We start from the raw sequence: 25,697 nt of genomic DNA on the forward strand, positions 1-25,697 counted from the left end.
GATAACGTTGGGAGTCCTTTGCTGTGCGTCTCTAGACATGTCTCACATATTGACTGTACACAGCAGGGCATGCGACGAGGTGTCCGTCTGACCTCATCAAAGTGTTCTGTACATATTGGGCACTCGGTGAGGAGGTCCTTGATGGCGGACGCTGATACATAGTCCGACATGGTTATCTGGAAATAAATTTTAAAAATCTGAAGCATTTTCGGATTCCTCGTGTAATCGTCTTTGAGTCTCGACACAGTTGGTACAAAGTCGTATGAGACACATCCATACTTGCATTGTATATACATCACTCAAAACTGCAAGGAACATTAAATAATGACCTCGTTGTTTTATTGATTTTAAATGTTGCTTATTACCACAACTCTCCCAATGCATAATAGAATATAATATGCTATTGATTTAGGATTTATTTTCATATTATAACATATAAGCTAGCTACAGGATAAATCGCAAAGAACAGTTGGAATAAAGCGTGTGTTTTTTCACGATAAAACATTGTTCTAACATGATGTCATTTCTGGAGATTCAAACATGCGTTCGCATCTTAATGAGGTCGTAAATTCGACGACGATATTTATTAGAGGGAAGTGTTTTGTGAGGTGTTCCCAATAGATGTAGCAGATAACGCAATGTCCGAACGATCGCATCAAAACGTTGGAGAGATATGACAATCGATATTTTGAGAAAAGACGTGAAAATTGAAAAAATATCCCCCGTTAATAAAATAGACTTGTCCGACATTGCCGATTTCGGAGTGTATTCAGGGAGTCATCATTATTTACATAAGGGTAAACCAATTGAGCGCATGTACATTATATTAAGATCCTTAAAGAGGCTGTGCAAAATGTTGATATCTCATGTATGAAATAAACGACTCGTGGTCGATGTTTATCGCACTGTAAAACAGTGTGTCCCTAGTCGTTTATTCTCCCTGCAGTGTTTTCAAACAGAGTGGGAGAAACTCGCTCTTTTGATATGACGAATTGAGGCATTGTCTGTTGATTAACACTGCACACAAAGGCGGTTTTAAATGATGTAATGTACATCATAATATGTTTTTTTTATTGGTTTATTTTATAGAAACCTAGCTCATTGTATGTAACGATTGCCTTTTTAAACTTCAGTAACCTTGACCTCTCATCAACGTCAAACAAAGCCTATTTAACAAGACCCTTGTCCATGAAATCATGTATGCCCAGAAGTATCCTGGTATAAAATGTTCTTCTGGTCATAAACTTCTGTCATGGGGACCTTGACTTAAGAGTCAGCCAGTCATATGCCATAAAGATCACTTAAACGCACACAAAATTTATGTCAGGTATGCAAATTCTACAGGTTAGCATGTATTACTATGAAGTGCACACATTTACATTGAAGTATTCAACTGATTAAAGTACCTACGTTCTGACATCTGCAATTGTCATAGTCATCCCAAATCCTGACGGGGCTATACTCATTATTAAACCACTCTACTTGTAAATAATATTAATACAAGTCATTTCAAGTTAGGATGGAGCCCTATTCATGATCAAATTACATGATGAGTGTACTATTCCAAGTTTATCCACATGACGTTTTATAGTTCACATTCTTCCTACAACCAGAGAAAATGTAATTCTGAGCGTCTGCCGCCCAATTCATGAATACTTCACACTAAGGTTTAAACATACCTGAGAAGCACTTACAACCAGAAGCCGACCTAGAGGTTACCGATTCACTACGCCCATTACTCCCTCATCCAGCCTTACACCCGCAGATACCGGAGAGATAGAATTCCATCAAGGTCAGCTTGCCCAATCCGAGAGCTAAGAAAGGCTCTTGCTTGAAACACAGTGAGCCTGTTTACCTGCACCGGGACTCCATGCAACCGAGGACAATTCACTACATGTAGCTAGATGCATTGCGGAAAGCATTCAGGTGTAACGGCATAGACATCGACATATGCAGGTATTGAAAGTAGGTCGCTCTGCACAGGCAACATTATCAGACATGTTCAAGGATCAATGTATAACATTTACCACTCCTATTGGATATAATTTCAAAAAAGATCAATTAAAGATCAGGTATTTCATTCAGTAGTAAATGTTTGTTTTTGAGTGCATGGTCGTAGCTTTAAATTGTAATTGAGTTTGAAAGGCCTGTTATAGAATGGATTCAATGTGAATTTACTAATTATTGAAATCACTTTCTTCACTTGATTTTTCTAACGGACAAGCAGTTCTCAGTAACTGGCGCTATCTGTGTTTTAGGCATGTCAATATCAAAATCGCAATAATGTGTCTCTGACATGAATGCAGAAGTAGTCATTATAGTCACGGGGTGGGTATTTTCGTTTTGATACAATATGTGTATGATATTTGAAGCATCTTAAAATAATTTGAATTCATATTGTACTAACGATCATTTACACTTGTCTATGCACAATCGAATCCCGCTGTGTCGAGCTCGGATGTGTTGAATGCCCGGTTGTGTCGAACACACAGTTCTGTCCCAGCGAACTCGTGATATATTATACTATTTTAATCAGAATGTGTCGAATTTTCCTTAGTCTTCCAAACATGTCGTTTGCTTTCTGATGGCAAGTTAAGGGCTCAGGACAAGGAAGTAGATATTCCCTTGTCGTTATAGTCATCGGGCACGTAGCAGGCCTGTGACGTGTCTATTTTCGTTTTTATACACATGTATGTCACATTTAAATTCATGTTGTAGTAAATATAATTTTCACAGTTCTTTTATTAAGTATCGTAAAAATGTGCACTAAAACCAGTTTGTTCCGTTTTACCTCTGTTTGTTTAATTGTTGTTTGGAAGAAGTTGTTGTAAGGAATAGAGTAACAATTTATTGTACAATAAAATAAAATGGCAATACATATGATATAAACTTGCATGCACACAGATTTACATCATACGTTCAAACGTATGTCCAAAATATATTGATAGCTGGCATTGGTGAAGAAAATGAATACTTTGTTTTGTGAAAATTAAATACCATAAAATCACACATTTTGTGTCAAAAGTGAAAAAGAATAGAGTAGTTGATGGCGCTCAGTAAACAAATAATTTGTTGGCCACAGTCAGGAAAATTATTTATTCTTCTAAAAACAACCCCTCCCACAAATACAGAGCAAATGGAAGCTCCCCTAGGATGGTTACTCACAATAGAGTCGGATCGAGGATTGCGAAACGGAAAAGAGAAAAAACACAAGGCTTACAAGGCTTACTGCGTGGCTAACTACGTGACCCAAATACTTACTGATCGACATGAACTTCAACCAAGCTTTGCATTAAATTCAAACTGTCGATCTACAGTCGTCACCCTTCTGTCTTTAGACATGTTGACGTATGATGGACTATTCAATTAGCTCGTCATATTATGTCAATATGCTCTAATATCCACATAATCACCTCAAATATTCTGCTGTATGGTTGAACTTCCTGGATCAACAATACTGTTGTGTCACCCGCGAGGCCACCTGTGTATAAATTCTGTTTGGCAGCCACATGTCTCACCTGTAGTGTACCTATACAGTGTTATTACCTGATGTACATACGTGTCGGTGTACCGGACATTGGATGAGGTCAGTGAAATAACTTACCTGTCGATGTTTGGCAAAAGTCACAGTTTTCACACCTAGCTCAGAAACTGCACTGACAAAGACACCTGTTCACGCTATCACAGGAAATGCGCAGTTTCTATTTTCGATTTGAATTGACCTACACTACTTTATACAAAACTAACAAAACGCCCTTACAAAAAACAAACCAAAAATGTCAAAATGTACCAAAGCATGAGAATGCGACATTATGACCATTTGAACTACTGAATTGTTTGATAGGCATTGACTGAGAAATTGACGGATGACAAAGTAGACACACTTTATGGATAAAAACTTCTTTAATACTGTAAAAGGTGACGTATAGATCCTTATACCGTTGTCAAGCAAGACTCACTCAGACAATCGACGAGCTTTAACCCACAGTCAAAGCTACCTTAGGGGGTATGTATGCTTATTTGTAACTGTGAATGAGATTATCCCTGTACTCATTCATCTATAATTATAGATCCCACTTAGTTGAAGTATTTTGAAAATAAGAAGCCATTAATGAAAGTACGACAATGCACACCGGTCACGCTAAGGATACAGAGAGAGAGAGAGAGAATAAACAGAAGATAGTCTGTCTACACAGAGAGATATCAACTCAGCATACGATGAATTTGTGTCTCTTATTACCAAGAGTCTTGATGTTTTCTGCTCCACGAACTCGAAATCACCTAATGCTACTACACGACACAAACGCACCGGTAAACCGTATTGGAACCGGGAGTTACAACTCCAGTGGAATAAAGTGTGTCAATTGGAACGCCAGTGGCGACGAGCTAACAACCGGGGACAGAAACGAAACCTACGTAGATTATACTGTAGTCAGAGAACCCACTTTGACATGTTAAAAAGGTTAAAAAATCATACCAGCTAAAAGAACAGAGTGTTTTACTGGAGCAACTACAGCATTGTAATTCCTCAGTATTTTGGAAATCCTTTGGTAAAATTGGAATTGGAAACGATCGCAAAGTCCGTATTCCCATGGAAGTTGCGAACGATGATGGTACCGTAATAACCGACCCTGAACTCGTCATGAAAAGATGGAGAGATGACTACGAAGTGCTCTACCACGACAATACCAACACAATGTCCTTTGATGATACACACCTGTCGTTTGTACGTAACGCTTTGACGACGGATGACGTCACAACGGTCCGTGATGACATAACAGCCATCAACCGTGAGATCACTCGGGAGGAAGTCAAGGCTGCTGTTTTCCGTTGTAAACTCAAAAAAGCTGCAGGCATTGACTCTATACCAGCTGAAGCAATTAAGAACGATGTTTGTATTGACATTCTCCATAGGTTGATCGAATACTGTTTCGAGAGCGGATGTGTTCCTGAGTCTTGGAAATCTGGAATTATCAACCCTATCGTTAAACCCGGCACCACTGATGTTCGGCAACCACTAACATACAGAGGTATTTGCTTGATTTCAGTCCCGTGCAAGGTATATTGTGACATTTTAAACCACAGATTATCAGCCTTCATCGAAGATCATCACTTATTAGCTGAGGAGCAAAATGGCTTCAGGAAACAACGTAGCTGCATGGACCATATATACAGCCTGTATGAGATTCTCAACAACAGGAGATGCTCTGACCAATCTACTTTCGCCTGTTTCATCGACATGAAAGAAGCGTTTGACAACGTAAACAGAGACTGCTTATGGTATAAATTGAAAATGTCAGGTATCGGAGGACCAATGTTGAAAGCAATTCAATCTCTATACGAAGGGGTCAATTGTGCTGTGCGGGTAAATGACTCTTTAACTCCATGGTTTAAAGTACCCAATGGTGTTAAGCAAGGATGCCTTCTCTCACCAACCCTTTTTGCCATTTATATTGATGACCTTGCTCGCAGTATTAAGAACTTGATCTGTGGTGTTGATGTCAAGGATGAAAATATAAGTATTCTTCTCTATGCAGACGACATAGTGTTACTTGCACCGACAGAAGAATATTTACAAATGATGCTCGACAAAGTTCATGAATGGTGTTTTAAGTGGAGATTGGAGCTTAATGGTGAGAAGTCTCAAATCGTTCACTTCAGACCAGGCAAGCGAGAATGCTCCAAAGTAACGTTTAAATGTGGTGATATTACATTGAAGTACACGCAGTCCTACAAATACCTCGGCCTCTGGTTCCATGAACATTTGGACTTCAAGACAGCGGTCAACCAGTTGGCAAAATCAGCAGGCAGAGCTCTGAGTGCACTTTTCACCAAGTTTTGTGATGCAGGTGGAATGGCCTTTGAAGTATTTACTGCCCTCTATAATTCTTTGATCCAGCCTATTCTAACGTATGGGGCAGGTATTTGGGGACTTGATGAACACAAATGCCTTAACACAATCCAAAACAGAGCGTGTCGCTTCTTCCTTGGAGCCAGTCGTAAAACTTCGAACATCGCTACGAGAGGAGATATGGGTTGGACCTCTTGTGTAACCAAACAACGTCTTGAGGTCTTCAGATTGTGGATGAGAGTGGGACTTATGCACGAATCCAGACTACCACACAAGATACATAAGTGGTCACTCAACCGGAGGAGATCCTGGGAACACCGAGTGCAGAAGCTGAGTAAAGCCTTGGGACTTGAGCAATACTTAACCGCAGTTACTTTTAAATCCACTGTACTACTTATTCGCAAGCAGCTGAACATTCAGGATGAACAGAAGTGGTTTACTGACATATGGGACGATAAAGGAAATTTAACAAACGGAAATAAACTTAGGACTTATCGCATGTTTAAGAAAGATCTGTACCCAGAAGCTTATGTAACCAATACAATGTCTAGACACCACCGCATGTCCTTCATACGACTGAGAGCCTGCAGTCTCTGTGTGTAGAGACAGGCAGATATTCTAAGCCGCCTATTCCACTTCATGACAGAATCTGCCCTCTCTGCCCCCTAGAGATCGAGGATGAAGCCCATTTCACCATCACCTGCCCACTGTACTCAGATATAATGTACGATGTCTTCAAGTATGCCCTGAATGTAGACGATGAATTTATGCATAAAAACTCAACAGAAAAATATGTGTTTTTAATGCAAAATCCTAATTGCCAACTCCTACTTGCTTCTAAGATTCATCTCATGGTCAGAAGAAGGAATGCTCTTTTATGATTTACGTAGTTAACGTAATTTCTGTAATGTTTGCAAGTAAGTGTGTGTGTGTGTGTGTGTGTGTGTGTGTGTGTGTGTGTGTGTGTGTGTGTGTGTGTGCCTGTCTGTCTGTCTGTCTGTGTCTGTCTGTGTCTGTGTGTGTGGCTGTGTGTAGGTGTAGGTGTGTGTGTGTGTGTGTGTGTGTGTGTGTGTGTGTGTGTGTGTTTGTGTGTGTGTGTGTGTATGTGTGTATGTAGGTATGTGTGTATGTATGGTCTGTGGGTCTAGGTGTATGATATGTGTGTATGCGTGTATGTATGTGTGTGTATGCGTGTGTGTATGTACATGTGTGTATGCGTTCGGCGGAATGCATGTCTGTGCGAGAATCTATGTTGTTGATAGACCTGTATGATTGTTCTCATGCAGGTTTTGGTATAATTCATGTTTTAATTATATATTGAATGTAGGGACTGTTTGTCATTTGTGCTTTCTTAACTTATTGTTGTTCTGTGATATTTTAGATTATAGTGTCTCATAGGCCATATACATTTTGTATTTTATCATATAATGTGCACGTGACACTTAAATAAACATATTCTCTCTTTCTCTCTGTTTATTTACCTGGAGCCTCAGACAGCGCCGACTTCCTGTGTACATGTACGTACATGGCAATTAATGGTTTGACAGTTGTTTGATGGAATCAATCAATAACTATTGACAGAGTGATGTAATTTAATTTTGTCACTATTCACAACTCCTATTTTTAAATTCTATTGTTCAGCTGTATTTTCGATCAGTTTTATATGTATAAAAAATCTTCTCTAGTATTTATAAACCACACCTAAAAACGTTATATAAGAACAATTGTGTTTTTAAACCGTTTTCTATTAAAGTTTTCTATTAAAACAACCATGCAAGTAAGATTTCAGCCGTAATATTACTTTAGTTACTCCACAGATTACACATCTTATATGCTGTAATGCTACTAAGTCACAGCTGCCTCGGTAATTAAGGGCTGGAATGTTTTTGTGAAGGCGGTTAGAGCAGACGAATTCCCCCCCTCGCTGTATAATGACGGTCACTAATCATATATATATATATTTTGTGTTTTTGGCTTGATTTGATTGTCCTTTGTTGAAAACAAATGTTCAATTGTGAAAGCAAACCCTTTTCCCCTGAACGTTAAAAGACAGGAGACTTTGTTTTTGAAATTGTCTGAAATATCAACGTTGAAGTCGTTTATATATTCGGAAATCCATATTATGGTAATTATTTATTAAATGCATTTCCTGTTTTGTATATATGTATATATTATTATGTTAATATGGACAATGGTAAAATTCATTATCACAGTTTAAGTGCTATTCACAAATGTATGTAAATCTACTTCGTGATGAATGAAGCATGGCAATAAATGTATGCATCTGATTCTTCAGTTTCGTTAATGATGATCACTCACACAGATTTTTGTATAAGAGGATAGGACTTTAACTGGAGAATAGTTATGAAAAATATATATATATATAAGTATAGGCGGTCTGTGCACATGTGGTGAAACTGATACCTCATTGATTTGATAATCGGGACTTGTAAAGCATAGTCTGTCATTAAATTGATTTTAAAATATATGGTTTTGACTGTAGTACGTGCTGACATCATAATATTATGTTGTAAACAACTTATCTTATGTTAAGTAAAAAAATTATTGATAACTTCCTGAATTCCAATTGTTCAATGAACAGAATTAATCACAGCTCTGGCGTGAGACAACAATAAATTAGATGTTTCTTACTTACTTACTTACTTTGGAGATTTAACGTGCGCTTTCCGACTGATGCGTATTTCGCACACGGGCCCGGCCAGGCCATTTAATGTGTTTCCGAAAGGAGCGAAAGTGGTCTGTACAACCCAAGAGGAGGGTTTAGGGGCTGCTTATATCGAATTTTGGAATTTTGAGATTTGGAATAGATGCCGATGGGGTTGGGGAGGAAAACTAAGGGAGCTGGGTATGGTGGATGTTTGTTTGTTCATTTGATTTTGATTTGGTAGGTTATTGTGTTTTTAGATGCGTTTTATTAGTTCCGTTTTGATTAAGAATACCCCTAAGGCCTTGAAGTTTTCTAGGTTTATTTTGTGGGTTTAGTATTGCTTCTAGAGTGAGAGCCTTGTTTAGACTGAGGATGGTTTCTAATGCGGTTCGATGTGTTAGGTAGTGTGTGCAGTGGATGAGTGCGTGTTTTGGGGTTTCTGGTTGTTTGCAGTGTGGGCAGTTACCTGTAGTGTGTTTTTAAAATTCTTTTAGGTGGTTATTTAGGTTGGTGTGTCCTGTTTGGAGTTTAGTGATTACTCGGTCGATTTTTTTTGATGGATTGAGAATTTTTGGTTTGGTTAGTGGTTTGCTGAGCACTTTTTTGAGTTTAGATATAGGTTATGCCATTTTTTGTGTGATTTTTTGCTTGTTTACACTTTTAATTTCTGATTTTGAGATGGGTAAGTTTAAGCTTATTTTTGGGATTTTGAGGGATAGTTAAGCTGTTTCATCGGCGTTTTCATTACCGTATATTCCTACGTGGGCGGGTATCCACAAGAAGGTTATTTGTTTGCCTGCCTTAGTTAGGTCGTTGGAGCTTTTAAGTATTTGGTTTATTAATTTAGGTCGGTTTTTGGTATTTTTGTTTTGGAGGGCTTGCAGTCCACTTAGGGAGTCGGTAAGTATTAGGATTTTTTTTGTGGTTTTTGGATTCTTGATTATGGAGGGCTGAGACCATGCCCATTAGTTCTGCCGTGAATATTGATTGGCTGTTTGGGAGTCGGAAGGATTGTGTGGTTTTAGTTGGTTGTGTGGTATGGACTCCGAAACCTGTGTGGTTGGAGGTCGGATCTGAGGATCCGTCCGTGTAAATGTGACACCAATTTGGCCAATTTTCGTGTATGTATGCTAGTGTGGTAGTTTTAGCTATGTTTGGGTCGGTTTGTTTATTTATTTGGCTAGCTAGTGTTGTGTCTATTTTGGGTATTTTAAGTTTAGGGGTGAAGATATTTGATTGTTTGCAGTTTTGTTTCAGATTTTAAGTTGGTGTTCATTTAGGTAGTTTGTTATTCTTTGGGATATTTGGGTAAGTAAGGGGTGTTTACGAGCTAGAGATTGGTTTTTGGGGCTGATGTTTTGGTTTATTAAGTTTTGGATGAGAGGGTTTGATTGGGACGCGGCCCAGAAATTTAAGCTTAGCTGTTCCCCGCGTAGACTTAGTGGCATTTCTCCTGTTAAGGCCTGAAGTGAGGTGTAGGAGGTGCCATGTTGGGTGCGTGTAATTAGTTTGAGAGCCTGATATTGTATTGAGTCAAGTTTTTTAGATAGAGAGTTGTTTGGGGTGTTGTATATGGTGCAGCCGTAGTCTAGTTTTAATCTAATTAGTGATATGTAGAGAGAGAGGAGGGTATCTTTGGAGGCTCCCCAGTTAGAACCAGTTAGGCATCTTAGGGTGTTTAGGTCTTTACTGCATTTAGTTGTTAGGTTTTGGATGTGAGCAGGTGAGATGTTCATCGAAAATAAGTCCTAAGAATTTGGTTTGTTTTTGAAATTTGATTGTTCGATTGTTTAGCTGGAGGATTGGGGAGGCGGGTTTCATGTTTTTATGTTTGAATACTATTCCTGTTGTTTTTTCTGAGTTAAGGGAGAAGCCCCATTTGTCAGCCCATTGTTGTATTTTATTAAGAGATTTTTGGAGTAAATTTTGGACCATTTTCATGCTTTTAGTGCGGATCCAGATGGCTCCATCATCCGCGAATTTTGATGTGTTTACTTTAGGGGATTTGCCCTCGAATAGATCGTTTATCATTATATTGAAGAGGGTGGGCTGAGGATACTGCCCTGTGGAGTGCCATTTTCTAGGGGACATTGGTCCGATAGAGTTTGGTCTATACCCACGGTTGTTTTACGATTGTTTAGGAAGTCCTGGATGTAGTTTATTATCTGACCTTTGAGTCCTATTTTTTTAAAGTTTTTGTATTAGCCCATCGTGCCATACCATGTCGAAAGCTTTAGAGAAGTCTAAGAAGATGCCTGTGGTATATTGTTTATTTAGTTGTCCTGTCTTAATATCTTGTTCTAGTCGGGCGAGGCTATCTAGGGTTGAGCGGCCAGGAGTGAAACCGCTTTGATCTGGGTTTATGATGTTATTTTGGGTTAAGTAATGTGGTAATCTATTTTTAGCCATTGATTCCATTACTTTACATAAGTTTGAAGTTAGGGATATTGGTCTATATAAGTTAGCTTGATTAGCTGGTTTATTAGGTTTAGTGATTGGTATGACTAGGGCCTGTTTCCAGGGAGTAGGAACCTGTCCGTTTAGGTAGATGAGATTGTATAGTTTGAGTAGTGCCTTTAGTGTAATGGAATTTTGGTTCTTGGTTTTCTGTTTGGATTGGTATGTTTGTATTTCCTATGGTTATGTTTATGGGGAAGTGGTCACTACCTAGCGGGACGTCGTGCACTTCCCATTGAGTACTTTGAGCTAGATCTGCGGTGCATATGGTTAGGTCGATAGCCGACATTTTTTGGTTTATCTTATCGTACCTCGTGGGTTGGTTGCTATTAAGGAGTACTAGGTCGTTTGTTTCTATCCATTCGGAGATTAATTTGCCATGATTATCTATTTTATCATCTATGCTCCATGTAGGATGGTGAGCGTTAAAGTCTCCTAGGAATATAGTAGATTTATCGCTTATTTGGAGTAGTTTGTTTAGATCCTCAGGTTGGACTTTTTGTTCCGCCCAGTGGTAAATATTTATGATGTTTATGTTTCGGTTATTTAATGTGATTTTAATGCCGTTGGCTTCTAGGTTTGGCGTGTCTATATTTATTTCTTCGTAATTTATATCTTCCCTGATAAATATGATTAGTCCTCCTGTGGCTCTTCTTGTTTTCGGTTTAGCTCTGTCAGTTCTAACTGAGTTGTAGTTAGGTAGTGTGAATTTGGATTTTTTTGAGAATTTGGTTTCCTGTATACAAGCAATGTGAGGGCCTTTATTTAATATAAAATTAGTTTTTAGTTCATGGCCATGGGAGGTGAGTCCGTTGGCGTTCCACTGAAAAATATTTAGTCCTTCCATTATTGGGTTCGGGTGATTGGTGATTTAGTTTTTAGTTTGTTTTTTTATTCGGTGAGTTCTTTTAGATGGAGGTTAAAGAGGAAGAAGGGAAGATCGGTTAATTTTAGATTGAAAGCTACTTTGTGAAAGGATTCCATGCTAGCTTTTGGTGAGTTTTGACTATGCATGTATGCTAGGAGTAAGGTGAGGTTATTTAGGTTTTGGGTGTTGGCTGGTTGGGGAGTTTGGTTTGTTTTAGTTGGAGTAGTGTCTATTGTTTCCTCAGTAGTGGAAAAATCATCGTCATCGGTTAGATTAGGTTTAGCTGATTGAGTTTCCATGGGGGAGGCATGTGATGTGGAGGATTGTGAAGGTGTTTGCGAGATGGGTGTAGCTGATGATTTCTTAGTGTTTGTGTTTTGTTGTTGTGCTTGCTTGTGGGAGAGTGTTGTTGCCATATGGGTTAGATGTTTCCAAAGATTGTCCATTTTATGATCTTAGGCACATGTCGGCGCACTTACATGTGAGCCGTCTAGACGACTGTCTGTTTTGTAATTAAATGGCAGCTGCCATCCAGCCGAATACTAGTACTTAATCTTGAGACCTATTAGTGTCTTGTCGAGTCAAGTGCGGGTCTCTCTCTCACCTTAGGCAGAATGCGACCTTAGGGAAAAGCCCCTCGCTAGACAGACAAGCAGTGAATGTTTGAGATAAATTTTATATTTATTATATATAGTTTAAACTCAATAAATAATTCATAGTCTTTTTATTGTTCAAATTACTAATAAAACATATTTTAACTTGTTCCTTCTAACCATATTTCCAAACAATTACAAACCATTCCAAGTCATTCCAAACATTTCCTGTGTTGGAAATATGTTTGGAAATGTTGCCAATCCAATTTTGGATTTTCGGGAAAGATCGATCCTTCCAAGCTTTGGAAAGTTTCCAAATTGGAATGGACGCTCCTTGGTCCTGTGCATGACGGCGTCTTCAGAACAGAACAGAACTTTATTTCTCCCAGGTTTAGGCTTACGTGGATAACGGAAAATTGTGTGATAGCGCATTTGTAATTCAATCTAATATACTTTCCTTGATTGATTATATGGCTGCGGTCTTAGATCCGGATGTATCTAAATATGCTCAGTATATACACAGGGTTTATTGTTATACTATTAGGATTAATAGATACAATTGAGTATTTATACCCTTGATCATGAAGTTAGTCACTACTTTCACATTTTGATTTGTATGATTTGTGTTATGTTTAAATTGACAAAATAAGAAATCATTCCGTGTATATGTGTATTATACATTGTACCCCAATACGTAATTAAATTGTGTATAAATAAGGACACTAGCTTAATTACTGTAATTGATTATTTGATAAACATATTCACATTTAGTTGCGTGATATGTCACAGAGGTAAAGCTAATTCATAACAACTAATTGTCCCATTTATTTGGCTTCTATCTTTTATATGAAACAAATGCTATAACATGGGGTGATAAACTTCATTGGCAATAGACGTAGCATATAATTGTCCGCATGAACAGTCTACTCTGTTCAAGATATGTTTATTCATTTTGTCAGCATTTACTATTATGAACATATGTATATTAGTTTAAATTATGATAATGAAGCCCTCTATATTCTCGAAACGGTCTTTGTTCTACGACAACCGTAATTCTGTATGGGAAAACAAAATATTTGTTTAATTGTTCAAAGTTCATAGTCAATTTCATATGATTATATTCAAGGGAGATAAGAAATTAAATATAAAGAGTAGCCACTTTTAATGACAGAAATTCTTTTAGTTAAATTTGCTCATGATTTGGTCTTTTCGAGGTAAATAGTGCCAAAATACTCTTAATTATTTACTTTCATGTCATTACTAATCTCACATAAGGTCAAAATTTGTAAAAGGTTTAACAGATATGATTATGACATGTTGTATCCAAATATTTCCAAATATTTCCAAACATTTCCAAACAAATCCAAACAAATCCAAACAAAACCAAGCTTGGAAATATGACCTTGCCAAATTTTGGAATGGTCATATTTCCAATTGGAATGGTGATATTTCCAAGTTTTGGATTTTTTGGAATGGATGATATTTTGTCCTGTATATGGTCGTAAGAGGTGACCAAATGGATCGAGAGGCCAGGCTCGGTGACTTGGCTTGATGCGCCTCATTTTACCCCGCCGTCGTGGGTCGTTGCTCATGGAGACTTGTCCAGTTGGAGTTTTTTGTTGTTTTTTTTTTTCATTAATTCTTTTTAATCATTTCCAACTTCCAGTGGAGTTACCACTCCGATCTATGTGTGTGCGTGTGCGTGTGCGTGTGTGTGTGCGTGCGTGCGTGCGTGCGTGCGTGCGTGCGTGTGTGTGTGTGTGTCTGTGTGTCTGTGTGTCAGTGTGTTTGTCTATTGGTATCTGTCTCTGTCAGTGTTTCTATCTCTGTCTCTCTCTCTCTCTATTTATCTATCTGTATGTGTGTGTTTGTGAGTGTGTGTGTGTGTATCGATATCTGTCTGTCAGTGTATCTCTGTCTGTCTCTCTATCTATCTATCTGTATGTGTGTCAGTGTGTGTGTCTATATCTCTCTCTGTCTCCCTGTGTCCCTCTGTCTCTCTATCTGTATGTGTGTATGTGTGTGTGTCTGTGTCGGTGTCGGTGTTGTCAGTGTGTGTGTCTATATCTCTCTCTGTCTCCCTGTGTCCCTCTGTCTCTGCATCTGTATGTGTGTATGTGTGTGTGTGTCTATCGGTATCAGTCTCTGTCAGTGTCTCTCTGTCTCTGTGTCCCTCTGTCTCTCCATCTGCATGTGTATGTGTGTGTGTGTCAGTGTGTGTGTCAGTGTGTGTGTCTATCGGTATCTGTCTCTGTCAGTTTCTCTCTGTCTTTCTCCCTATCTATCTGTATGTGTGTCAGTGTGTGTGTCTATCGGTAACTGTCTCTGTCAGTGTCTCTCTCTCTATCCCTCTGTCACTCTCTATCTATCTGTATGTGTGTATGTGTGTGTGTTCGTGTCAGTGTGTGTGTCTATCGGTATCTGTCTCTGTCAGTGCCTCTCTGTCTCTCTCTATCTATCTGTATGTGTGTCAGTGTGTGTGTCTATCGGTATCTGTCTCTGTCAGTGCCTCTCTGTCTCTCTCTATCTATCTGTATGTGTGTCAGTGTGTGTGTCTATCGGTATCTGTCTCTGTCAGTGCCTCTCTGTCTCTCTCTATCTATCTGTATGTGTGTCAGTGTGTGTGTCTATCGGTATCTGTCTCTGTCAGTGCCTCTCTGTCTCTCTCTCTCTATCTATCTCTCTCTCTCTCTCTCTGTGTGTATGTGTGTGTCAGTGTGTGTGTCTATCGGTATCTGTCTCTGTTAGTGTCTCTCCCCCCCCCCCCCCTCTCTCTCTTTGTGTCCCTCTGTCACTCTATCTGTCTGTGTGCGTATGTGTGTCAGTGCGTGTGTCTACCGGTATCTGTCTCTGTCAGTGTCTCTCTCCCTCCCCTCTCTTTGTGTCCCTCTGTCTCTCTATCTGTCTGTGTGTGTGTGTCTGTGTGTGTGTCTGTGTGTGTGTGTGTGTGTATGTCTATCGGTGTCTGTGTCTATCGGTATCTGTCTCTGTCAGTGTCTCTCTCCCTCTCTCCCTCTCGCCCCCTCTCCCTCACACACACACACACACACACACACACACACACACACACACACACACACACACACACACACACACACACACACACACACACACACACACACACACACACACCACTATCACTTCTTTGCAATATAAAGTGCCGTGGTAAGTATGTGTTATCTAGATTTATGTACCATACACAGCAAATAGACGCTAAACAATTAATTACCATGATCAATGGGTTGGAGCTGTAACTGTAAGCTGTCAGTGTCGTCTAGCTGTTATAGCTAGTCTCACTGCTGTTAGTACTGGACTTGTAATCGCCGGGGATTTACATTACTGAGCAGTGAATCTGAAAGATCTCTCTTCTCGTGCACCTCATCTTTAGTTACTGGAGGGGCGGTCGGAGAGCTTAGTGTTTAAAGCGTTCGCTCGTCACGTCGAAGACCCGGGTTCAATGTATGAAGCCCATTTCTGGTGTCCCCCGCCGTGATATTGCTGCAATATTGCTAAAAGCGGTGTCAAACCATACTCACTCACTCACTCACTTTAGTTACTTGAAAGAATGTTTTTAAATTTGGTGTGATGGTTTTTATCAACACAGATCATAGAAGGCTCTCTATCCAGCAGGTTAAAGTAGCCTAAAATGATTGTCCCCCTGTGTGACTCGTAATTCCTGTCATAATCGATGTAACTATCACCAAACACATTGCTGGGCATTGTTCAATATTTGCTAGTATTGTGCACAAGCACCAATAGCTAAATTGATGACGTAAATCCTGCTTGGATATTGTGCATGATCCCCAGCGAGGTGCCCAGCTTTGGTTACTGGTGGCCTATAGTCCATGTTTTAAACGTCCTTTGGCATGACGTGGCCGGGGATCGAACCCCGGACCTTCCGCTCTCTGGGTGAGCACTCTACCACTAAAGCAAGGAGCCGGTCCATTTTGTTATTGAAAAGACACAACATTGAATATATCATCAAACATTAGTACTGGCCCGCCACGCTGTGTATTTATGTGTAACAGTTTCTGAGAACAGGTAATCATATTTGATCTCATGTCAAGGTAAGGCGTTTGGCGGCTTTAAGTATTTGGTTTAAAGATCCACTGATCCGATTTTCTCATTTCTTTTCTTTTCTTCCAGTCGAGACTGTTAGAAAATGAAAATATACGGGTCAGTCGAAGAACATGGAGGGAAAAGAATCCATCAAACCTAATCATTCCACATACGTCCAATCATTCTTAAAGCATAATCCGGCGCACGCAACACCCGCAGCACTCACATAAACCTGGACTTGCTCGAGGACTTTGAGAGTAATATTTCTTGAGGATGATCAGTTTAAAACTCATTTTCGATAGTCATTAGATGAAATACACGTCATTCCCAAAAAGGCAACGTGGATTCTTGTAAAAAGTGCAATGTAATAATGCCGATCACACGACAGCATACAGGACTTGAATCCTCGAATAAATGTCGTTCTCGTCATTATTTCGAAAGGTCATTGACCCGGCGTGTTTTCCAGCCAGGCGTTGTTTTGCACCAGTGGTCCTTTTCCTGCAAGTGCATATTTCGATTCAGGACTTGTATAAGTTTGTATGTATTGCCTTTCCAAGGCAGCAAGTCGGACTGACTTTGAAGTGAAGGTTGGATTTATTTCAGGAGCATAACTCATCACCTGTGTAATATGTGTTCTGCCATTTTGTATACACATTAAGCAAGGGGTTAACTTGTCCTTACGTTTTTTAGTTATTTTTAGTTTTTTTTCACTTCTATGTCTGTACAAAGATGATATCATGGAGTGTTTAAATGAATCATAACTATATGGATAGTTTGTGAGAGAGAAAGGCATAGCTTAGCTTGGTTGTTCACATATTTGGACAAAAGGAAAGGGTGAAATTATATTTTGAAAAGAAAAGTACATGAAATAACTACCAGGTGAGATGAGGTGAAATGGGGTTTAACGTCTCGTCCAAGATTATTGCACTTATATAGCGACGTGAAATAAACTACCAATGTGCATCCATATTATCATCTTTTATTGTAGCCAAGATATCTTTGCTTTCCAATTGTGTGTAATAAAAAATATGAAAGTATGGTTTTTAGTTTTGCGTGGAAAGCTTTAGCCAGTTTCAAATGGATTGTTTGGTATTTATGATTTCTGTAAACGTACAATAGTACACCGGCTTGAATTTGATTGCACTGTCCTCATGTTTAGAAATACTTGTAAATGCATATTGTAATACACACACTGAGATATCTGTCTATAACCTACGTTGAACTGTGTGTGTCATGTTATACCACACTTTTGGTGTCGTGTATCTTGGGGCTGGGAAATTGTCCCCGATGTTTCTTGAACAAAATTAATTGTGCCTCAGTCTGTTGGAATCAAAGAGCACAGAACCTCAACCATCAAATCAGACAGTAACTCCGCCATCTCGGACCATATCAGCAACTGTCCTAATCACAACGTCAACTGGGACAACGTCTAAAATCCTGTCCGTCGTGTTGTGACAATATTATCCTTCTGTTGTCATCACTTACTCATGTTATCCCACTCATGCATGCAATTGTTGTAACTGTTAATCCTCTACTGTTAATCCTCCACCTACTATATATTTTCTGTACTATGTCCCCCATTCAGTCTCGCTTGACAACGGTATAAGGGTCTATACCGAAACGTCGCTTTTTACAGTATTAAAGAAGCTATTATCCATAAAATTGTCATCCGTCAACTTCAAAGTTATGCCTTTCAAAAAAATTAAGTAATTATTGAGGATTGATAGACAGTAAACTACGTTTATAACGAACACACTGATGACAAACTGACGGATATAACGAACTGTTTTGGCCCTGTCCATTTGCTGTATATATGCTGTAGATGTGCCTTTAACGAACTACGGTTATTACGAACTAAATTTAGTGGCTATTTAAGTTCGTTATAACCGTAGTTTACTGTAGTTGCACTGCTTGTTCAGGGTGTCTTCACAGAAAATGTACAAAAGGGATTCGTATATTTGAACTAATTGCAATTAACTGATTCAGAGGTGAGGTGAGATGAAATGGGGTTTAACGTCGCGTCCAAGATTATTGCACTGATATAGCGTCGTGCATGTACGTGTGTGTGTGTGTGTGGCTGCTTGTACTAGTCCGGACCGATGCCGATTTATAGTGCTAGCCCACTGAGATACCATGCCACAGATTAACATGAATACCCCACTCAGACACAGTATACTGACTCCGAGCCAACCAGTCCTTGTCTTAGCGCATTCATGCCGGGCGCCAGACAGGGTAACAACAAGTACCATCTTTTAACGTCTTTTGGTATGACGCGGCCGGGGATCGAACCCCGAACCTTCCGCTCTCCGGGCTGACACTTTACCACTAGACCACGGAGGCTGTCAAGTGATTTAGAGAGTCATAATCAATGTTATGGATACATGGTAATGTAATGTCATGTTCATTCAGACCAAGGTTGTCGTCCTTAATCGGTCGCCACGTTACGTGCACGTGATGCTACAGAATGGGTGGTGACTACGTATTTCAAGGAGTAGATATGTGGACATTCTCAACAGAATTTGTCCCGAATGGTTTCCGGTATGACAAACCCAGACTGCATTCATGGCCAAGTCGTGTTATTCCGGGACAAGCCGAATAGCGATCTTCAGGTTACGGAAAGGGACGAGTGGTGACGAATGACCCAGACTACGGAAACAGGTGTTCGTGAATCTCCGGTACATGTGAAACCATGCGGACGTATATAGTCAAACACTCCCAGCATCCGTTACGAGTCATACAGCCGACTAAACTGAGGATCGGAAGGTTGTGATGTTTGACTGGGCAGATTGTGAGTTATCGTGTCCCGACCGTTGCTCGTGCTGCCAATCACTGGTCTAACTGGTCCAGATTAGATGATCTACTGACATACTCGTGATGTAGCTGGAATAGTTATGACTGCGGTCTATTCAATCAGTTTTCCTTCCGGACAGTATGCACAGGCTTCACAGCGTGTATACCCACGCTATATTATTTAATTTCTATTTGTCTCTTGTTTAACAACCTTTATACTGACGCTATATTATTTAATTTCCATTTCCATCCGCACTCAGCAATAGTCCAGCTATATTACGGCGGTCTGTAAATAATCGAGACTGGACTAGGCAATCAAATGATTGACATCATGAGCATCGATCCACGCAACTGAGCCACGACCTGCAGCGAACCCAGCCTCGGAATCGAACCTGTATCCTTAGCGTGACCGGTGTGACATTTTCGTACTTCCATTAATGACTAGTACTTATTTTCAAAATACTTTAACTAAGCGTGATCTATAATTATAGATGAATGAGTACAGGTATTGAACCCATTCACAGTTACAAATGAGCATTCTCCCCCTAAGGTAGCCACGACTGTGGGTTAAACCTCGTCGATTGTCTGAATGAGTTAGTTGGGTCTTGCTTGTCCCTTCAAGGATACCATTACCAAGGCCAAAGTACAAAGTAGTGTAGGTCAATTCAAATCGAAAATAGATACTGCGCATGCCTATAATAGCGTCAACAGTTGTCTTTGTCAGTACAGTTCCTGGACTGGGTGTGAAAACTGTGATTTTTGCCAAACATCGACAGGTAAGTAATTTCACTGACCTCATCCAATGTCCGGTACACCGACACGTATGTATATCAGGTAATAACACTGTATAGGTACACTACAGGTAAGACATGTGGCTGCCAAACAGAATTTATACACAGGTGGCCTAACGGGTACACAACAGTATTGTTGATCCAGGAAGTCCAACCATACAGCAGGATATTTGAGGTGATTATGTGGATATTAGAGCATATTGACATGATATGATGAGCTAATTGAATAGTCCATCATACGTCAACATGTCTAAAGACAGAATTGTGACGACTGTAGATCGACAGTTTGTATTTAATGCAAAGCTTGGTTGAAGTTTATGTTGATCAGTAAGTATTTGGGTCACGCAGTAAGCCTTGTAAGCCTTGTATTTTTTCCCTTTTCCGTTTCGCAATCCTCGATCCGACTCTGTTGTGAGTAACCATCCTAGGGGAGCTTCCATTTGCTCTGTATTTGTGGGAGGGGTTGTTTTTAGAAGAATATATTATTTTCCTGACTGTGGCCAACAAATTATTTGTTTACTGAGCGCCATCAACTAATCTATTCTTTTTCACTTCTGACACAAAATGGGTGACATTATGGTACTTATTTTTCACAAAACAAAGTATTCATTTTTTTCACCACTGCCAGCTATCAATTCATTTTGGGCATACGTTTGAACGTATGATGTAAATCTGTGTGCATGCTAGTTTATATCATGCACTTGCCATCAGAAAGCAAACGGGCCACATAGGCATGTTGGGATTACACATTTATTTCGAGACTACGGAAAATACCACATATTCTGATTAAAATAGTGATAGATATATCACGAGTTCCGAGCACGACACACCGGAATTCGACTTTGCATAGACAAGTGTAAATGATCGCTACTACAATATGAATTCAAATTATTTTTAGATGCTTCAAATATCATACGCATATTGTATCAAAACGAAAATTCCCATCCCGTGACTATAATGACTACTTCCTCATTCATCTCAGAGGCATATTATTGCGATTTTTATTTTGATATGCCTAAAACACAGATAGGGCCAGTTACTGAGAACTGCATGTCTGTTGGAAATATCAAGTGAAGGAAGTGATTTCAATAATTAGTAAATTCACATTGAATCCATTCTATAACAGTCCTTTCAAACTCAATTACAATTTAAAGCTACGACCATGCACTCAAAAACAAACATTTACTACTGAATGAAATACCTCATCTTTTGTTGATCTTTTTTGAAATTATATCCAATAGGAGTGGTAAATGTTATACATTGATCCTTGAACATGTCTGATAATGTTGTCTGTGCAGAGTGACCTACTTTCAATAACTGCATATGTCTATGTCTATGCCGTTACATCTGACTGCTTTCCACAATGATGAGGGAGTAATGGGTGTTGTGAATAGATAACCACAAGGTCGTCCTGTGTATATAATTGTTTAGGGCTTCTGGTTGTAGTGCTTCTCAGGAATGTTTTTACCTTAGTGTGAAGTATTCATGTATACGCTCAGAATTACATTTTCTCTGGATGCTACACAGAACGTAGGAAGAATGTGAACTATAAAACTTCATGTGGACAAACTTAGAATAGTACACTCGCCATGTAATTTGATAATGAATAGGGCTTCATCCTAACTTGGAATGACTTGTATTAATATTATTTACAAGTAGAGTGGTTTAATAATGAGTATAGCCCCGTCAGGATTTGGAATGACTATGACAATTGCAGATGTCAGAACGTAGGTACTTTAATCAGTTCAATATTTAAATCTTAATGTGTGCACTTCATAGTAATACATGCTTAACTGTAGAATTTGCATACCTGACATAGCATTTTTGTGTGTTAAAGTGATCTTTATGGCATATGACTGGCCAGCAGTCCCCATGACAGAAGCATAAAACCAGTTTATGACCAGAATAACATTATTTGCCAGGATATTCCTGTACATAAATCATTTCGTGGACAAGGGCCTTGTTAAAAAGGCTTTGTTTGACGTTATTAGAGGTCAAGGTTTCTGAAGTTTAAAAAGGCCACCGTTACCTATAATAAGCTAGGTTTCCATAAAATATACCAATAAAAAGATCATATACTTATGTGCATTACATCATTTAAAACCGCCTTTATGTGCGGCGTTAATCAACAGACAATGACTCAATTCGTCATATCAAAAGAGCGAGTTGCTCCCTCTCTGTTTGAAAACACTGCAGGGAGAATAAACCACTAGGGACACAGTGTTTTACTGTGCGATAAACAACGACCACGAGTCGTTTATTTCTTACATGAGATACCAACATTTTACACAGCCTCTTTAAATATCTTAATACAATGTACATGCGCTCAATTGGTTTACCCTTATGTAAATAATTATGACTCCCTGAATACACTCCGAAATCGGCAATGTCGGACAAGTCTTTTTTATTAACAGGGGTATTTTCACAATTTTCACGTCTTTTATCTGTACCTTTTCTCCAATTACCGATTGTCATATCTCTCCCACGTTTTGATGCGATCGTTCGGCCATTGCGTTATCTCCTACATCTATTGGGAACAACTCACAAGACCCTTCCCTCTAATAAATATCGTCGTCGAAGTTAGGACCTCATCAAGATGCGAGCGCCTGTTTGAATCACCAGAAATAACGTCATGGTAGAACAATGTTTTATCGTGAAATAAACCACGCTTCATTCCAATTGTTCTTTGCGATTTATCGTGTAGCTAGCTTATATTTTATAATATGAAAATAAATCCTAAATCAATAGCATATTATAGTCTATTATGCATTGGGAGAGTTGTTGTAATAAGAAACATTTAAAATCAATGAAACAACGAGCTCATAATTTAATGCTACTTGCAGTTTTAAGTGGTGTACATACAATGCAAGTATGGATGTGTCTCATACGACTTTGTAACAATTGTGTCGAGACACAAAGACGATTACACAAGGAATCCGAAAATGCTTCAGATGTTTTAAATTTATTTCCAGATAACCATGTCGGACTACGTATCAGCGTCCGCCATCAAGGACCTCCTCACCGAGTGCCCAATATGTACAGAACACTTTGATGAGGCCAGACGGACACCTCGTCGTATGCCCTGCTGTGTACAGTCAATATGTGAGACATGTCTAGAGAAGCACAGCAAAGGACTCCCAGCTTTTTCATGTCCCATGTGTCGACACCAGCATTACCTGCCGGGTGGTGTGAAGTCTCTGCCCAAAGAGCCTATCATCCTAAGAATCCTGGATCATCTGAAGATTATGAAAGGTCTCCATCTGCCATGTACAGATTGTCCTGATGGTAACCCTGCCATGTCAAGATGTGATGACTGTGGCGTCTTCCTGTGCCAAGAATGTCTAAATGCTCACAAAAGAGTTCAGTCTATGCGAGATCACCAAACTGTCAGTTTTAAGGAAATGAAAGAACAACCAGGTAAAAGTTTCAATCGTCTCCATAAGTGTGCACAACATCACCAACCTCTTCAGTTCTACTGCTACACTTGTGAGAAGATCGTCTGTGTGTCCTGCACTGTAGTACAACACAAAGAAGGGAAGGGACACAACGTCGTGTCCGTGGATGAAGCACACCAAGAGAAGGCAAAGTCCATTAACGATACCTTAGTCAAGCTGAGGGAGAAGGCAGAGGGACTTGAGGAAATAAAACAAGGTCTCCACAAAAAACATTCAAACATGCAGGTGTCAAAACAGGCTGCCGTGGTTGACATCAACAAAGCCTTTGACGAATTGATTGATGAAATACAGCAGAGGAGAGCCATTCTGTTGTCAGATGTTGAAGAGAGATCCAGCAAGATTCTCAAGCTGACACAGGAGGAACTGGATTCCACCAGTACTATTCTGGCAAAAGTGACATCATCTACCGAGCACATACGACAGATGCGCAGTGAAGCTGACAAGATAGAGGATCTACAAGTGATGGGGTCTTCAGCTGCCACCTTGAGCGCCATGTTGGAGATGTCGCCAAAGGCGTCACTTAGAAGAGCTGGTGTCAGCTTTGCTTCAACTTGCTTCAGTAAAATTACCGCCTTGTTGAAGATGGCCGGCCTCGTCAAATCAGTTGTCTTTTCACCAATAGAGAATTCAAGTGGAGATGATGACCTGAACGATGCAATCACTTTTAAACACGAGTATGTGCCACAAGGTAATCAGTCTGTACTTTAATTTAATTCAAGTATTTTCTTAAAGACACTTCCTCTATTTTGATATTTTTGTGCATTTTGTTTCATAACTGTGCAGACATCTGACGGTTATAAACTATCCCATATAACTGTGAACCACATGGTAATAATGGTACGTTATGTCTATTGATACTGAGGTCATCTTAACACATTTGTGTCCACAGCTGCATATATGACCGGGCAGCCGTTGGGAGTAAAATGATCGCTTGCATGTGAGTTCACCCTCAGGTTGCTTGATTCATGTGAAGAGCATCACGAAGTGCAGTACAACTGTTCACTACTATGAAGTTCTCTCATCACTAATTTAAGTTACTTGAATAGTTACTGTAATGTCAAATGATTCTGTATAAAGATGTTTCGTTCTAAAACCTGTCACATTTTTACAACATTGAAAGGTGTCTTCAAAAAGTCATGGTACACTGAAGTTGTAAATAAAAGCGACAACGCCATTTCCATAATGATAAGAAACCTCTGCTAAAAGAAGATCTGCTATGCGATTCCGACAATATCACAACCATGTGTTTATGAATCACTATTTTTACCTGTCGACTCCCAAATTGAAACAGTGTGTTAACCCAGAAATATGTATTTAAAAGAACTCAGTGTCAAACCAACAAACAACCAACACATGGTATACAATAAACAAATGTATTACAATATTCACTAGGTTTACAAATCAATACAAATTACTGTAATTACAATGGTAGTACACAACATAGTGGTCGTACAATATTCAGTGACAGTATATAAAATGATGACAATGATCAGTATCAAATACAAAATTACAGTGGTTATAGCAAAAGTCAGTGATAATACTAAATTCACCCATGGGCGACAGTGGTCAAGCTTCTGAGATGGCCCTGACATGGAATCTGGGATGATGAATGATCTTCACACGAAAGTTGGACTTGATGGTGGAAACATGAATATGTACATCCACCCGAAACACAAGTGTAAACACGTGTGGTGTCACCCTAGGCAAGTGACTCAGTTTAAATGTGAGGTGAATGTAAAACCTTCTAGCGCCTCCGAGCAGCTTGGGTTGTATACTCCCCTGTGAGTTGAGAATGATAACTGGAATGCAAACGGATCCACAGGTCCGGAAACAGATAAACCCGCATTTGGACAGATACTAGTACCTCGATACCTGCGTAATATTAATGTGTAGTTTAAAAAAAATATGTGAGAGATACAAGACGCACGCTCTTCCCCTTTTATACGGTCTGACCAGCTACTAGAAATTTCCACACAGTGCCATCACAACATAGAATATTCTACATGTTTCTGTTACACTCTATCACAATCCACGTTATTCCGGCAGTTTACACCTCAAACTTACCGCTTACATTAAATAGCACTACATTCCTGACAACTAATCACTGTCCACAATGCACAATGTTTTACTTAAAACTGTGAGGTTTTTACAACAGTTCAATAGTC

At 39.4% G+C, this 25,697-nt stretch overlaps 1 pseudogene; it reads left to right on the forward strand.

Moving 5' to 3' along the window:
• Nucleotides 1–25,697, forward strand: part of LOC139455157 (uncharacterized) — a 100,936-nt pseudogene that overhangs the window by 25,851 nt on the left and 49,388 nt on the right.

This window comes from Haliotis cracherodii, unplaced genomic scaffold (assembly GCF_022045235.1).
Source record: "Haliotis cracherodii isolate W230 unplaced genomic scaffold, xgHalCrac1.p SCAF_11, whole genome shotgun sequence".
NCBI classification, from domain to species: domain Eukaryota; kingdom Metazoa; phylum Mollusca; class Gastropoda; order Lepetellida; family Haliotidae; genus Haliotis; species Haliotis cracherodii.